A 2,939-nucleotide genomic window follows, 5' to 3' on the forward strand; every position below is an offset into this window, starting at 1 on the left:
AAAAAAAAAAAAAAAAAAAAAAAAAAGGGTGACAAGAAAAGAATATTCTGAGCTTGGCCTCATGGCCCTCTCCTGTAATCTTAATACTTGGAAGACTGAGTCAGGAAAATTCCGAGTTCGAGGAAGGGAGGGGAAGAAGAGAGGAAAGGAACTCACTTGCCAACAGCATCTTATCCTAGGCTCTATATTCACCCTTTTATTACTGCTCTGCCTTGACAGGCCACAGCCTAGGAACTCTGAGTCTAAATTCTTTTTTTTTTTTTTCTGTGGCGGAACCGGGGATTGAACTCAGGCCCTTGTGCTTGCCAGGGAAGCACTTATTCCTCTGAGCCATCTCCCTGACCCTTCTGATTCTAAATTCTGAAGCAGGATTTGTCATAAATGAATTGCTTGGCCCTTGAAGCTCACTTGCACAACAGACACTCTCACTGTAACCTCTGAGGCGTCTGGTGAAAACCAAATGGGGGGAAAATTGGGCAAGTGGTTGACACAAGAACAGAAGTAGGTAGTGCTAAAATCATTATTTGCCTCCTTTCACCGTAGCTACCAGCTGTGCGAGCGGCACAGTTTGCGCAGGCGCGCCCGGGCTGGCCACGCCCCCCGCGCTCCCGCCCCGGCGCACGCACGTCGGCCGGCGTCCTCGCTCCCGGGGCGTCGCCCCGCGTGTGCCGCGGTCGGCCAGGCTAGCCCGGCCCCGGAAGTGGCCCTGGCGCCGTTGCCTTCAAGTTCTTGGGAGCACAAGCGGCTCCGGGGCCTGCTGCCGGTTGAACTCGGCGGTGCCGGATCCGTGAGTGAGGGCGGGGGCTGCAGGCTGTGCCGGCCTCCTTCCTGGCCGCCGGGAGCCCCGCTGGGCCCTTCCGCTCCGCCCGGCGGAGGACGGTTTCCCGAGGCGCCTCGGGTGCGGTAAGTGAGCGCTCTGGGATCCCGACGCCGCGGCTCGGCGGCCGAGGGAAACGGGGTCTGCGCTGAAAGGCCAGTGCGCGTGGTGCGCAGGCCTGCTGGCCCCCGAGGTGTTAGTCCCTTGCTCTTGTCGCTGACACCTGTGGCTCAGGTGACAGCCCCCCTACCCGAGGAATCTTGCGCAGCCCGAAACTAGTCTGGGGCTCCTGTTCAGCCGGGCTCTAGGCCCTTGTCGTTAGAGATGTCACCGGGCGAGAGAACATGTTTTTAGTTCTCTTTTTACTGGTCCTCTCCGTGCCCACCTCCTCAGCACCCCAAATCCTCACCGGAAAATCCCGAAAACTTTTGACATTTTAATGTAGCTAGTTTGTTTTGTTGATGTGATACTGTTGAGGATGTTGCTTCTTACTTTGGTTATCCTAGAGCCCAAAGTCCTCAGGGAGTTTATCTACTTTTTTGTTTTGTTGGTATCGTTTAAAAAATTTATCTCTGGAAACATTTGCTTAATACAGTATATATTGTATAGGGAAGCTCCTTAAGCGGTTACTGAATCAAAACAGTTCTCTTTTAACTTAGAAGTGCTAGTTTTGTACCCGTTAGTAACTTTAACGGAGATGCTCCCTTTTCTCTTAAAAGCACTCATTTCTGACTTCCTCTTTGAAATCAAACTTTTAGGTACTACTGAAAAGATTGTTGATGTTCTAGAGTGTTAGGATAGATCTTTGCTTCATAGTCACAAAGTCAGAATGATAGTCACCTTAGCAAGTGTCAAGATACATTCTTGTACTGTTTCTATAGGCATAAATGTATCAGCATACAGCCCTACTTTTTTCTCTGAAGAAGGTAATTTTTGTAATTAGGCTTGTACCGAGAAACAGTAGGAGCAAAAGGCTTTGCCTTGTATTGACATTATCAGCTAGTGGCTTTTATTGTGCAGTGCTGATCAACTTTCAACGTTCCTAAACTGCAAATCTCTAGAGCTTCTTTATGTTGTTACTCAAGAAGCATTTATATTTAATATATTTATTACTGAACATGTTATGGAGTTACAAGGGATTCAGTATTGTCTTGAAACTGATACTACAAATGTGACAAATATTGAGGATGAGACAATCTTGTGGAATTCACTGTATTAACTTTGATGAATTGCTATGTACAGAAACAATGGTTTGAGGATTGTGTTTTTTAACTGTTTGGCTGTTTACAAAGATAGTGTTCTCAAATATGATCGGTGTTGATAACATGCTAAACAGATTTTGCTCGTGGTGCTGTGTTTATTTATTTTCCATTTATTTATTTATTTATTTATTTTTTTGTGGTACCTGGGATTGAACAAGCCCTTACTCTACTGAGCTGTCTCCCTGGCCAGGTACTGTATTTATTGATAGAGCTTCAGTATGATCTTTTTTTGTTACCGGGAATTGAGCCAAGAGCCTTGTGCTTGCCAGGCAGGTGCTGTGCCGCTGAGCTTATATCCCCAACTTGAATAAAACTTTTAAATTATATTTTAGTTGTGATACTCTTAACTCTGTTTGTTCAGGTTAAGTTGAAAATTTGCCAAATACATAATACAATGTGCTTTTAACTTTTTCTGGCAGATTTTGTTGTTGTTGTTCGGGAATAGAACTTAGAACCTCCTGATTTCCAGGCCAGTGCTGGGCCACTAAGCTACATCCCCAGCCCTGGCAGATTTCTTTTGATGCTTTTCTAAGTGGTAACTTTCTTGTGCTCAAGAATCATGATGATTATAAATGTAAGAAAAATGTATATCATGCTTTATTGGTCACTTGATTTACTGTGCTTATTCATAATCATCAGTGAGTGTACATTGGTGTATAGTTGCTTTCCTGCCCTATACTGGAACATTCTGAACATTTCCAACCTGTTATAACTTTTAACATTACACACATGGTGTGCTCAGCCACCTTCAGGAACATGCATATTTGGGGTTTTATGATCTGCTTTTGTATTAAGAAATTTTGCAGATAAATATTTTAAAAACATTTTCAGGCTTCTAAAATTGGTGTTGTGTGTGTGTG

The 2,939-nt window shown here is 44.8% G+C and overlaps 1 protein-coding gene across 5 annotated transcripts in view; it reads left to right on the plus strand.

Annotated features, from left to right (window-relative positions):
• The first annotated feature begins 637 nt into the window (after window positions 1–637).
• Katna1 (katanin catalytic subunit A1) overlaps window positions 638–2,939 on the plus strand; it is a 52,482-nt gene continuing 50,180 nt past the window's right edge. The window contains exon 1 of one of the 5 annotated variants that reach the window (XM_004645475.3): window positions 638–903. The gene's annotated coding sequence lies outside the window, so the exon portion shown is untranslated. Of the gene's footprint in view, window positions 908–2,939 lie in introns of all 5 variants that reach the window. The other 4 variants (XM_023705781.1, XM_023705782.1, XM_023705780.1 and 1 more) reach the window with 4 other exon arrangements.

Source organism: Octodon degus, unplaced genomic scaffold, assembly GCF_000260255.1.
Source record: "Octodon degus isolate 3935 unplaced genomic scaffold, OctDeg1.0 scaffold00229, whole genome shotgun sequence".
Classification (NCBI taxonomy): Eukaryota; Metazoa; Chordata; class Mammalia; order Rodentia; family Octodontidae; genus Octodon; species Octodon degus.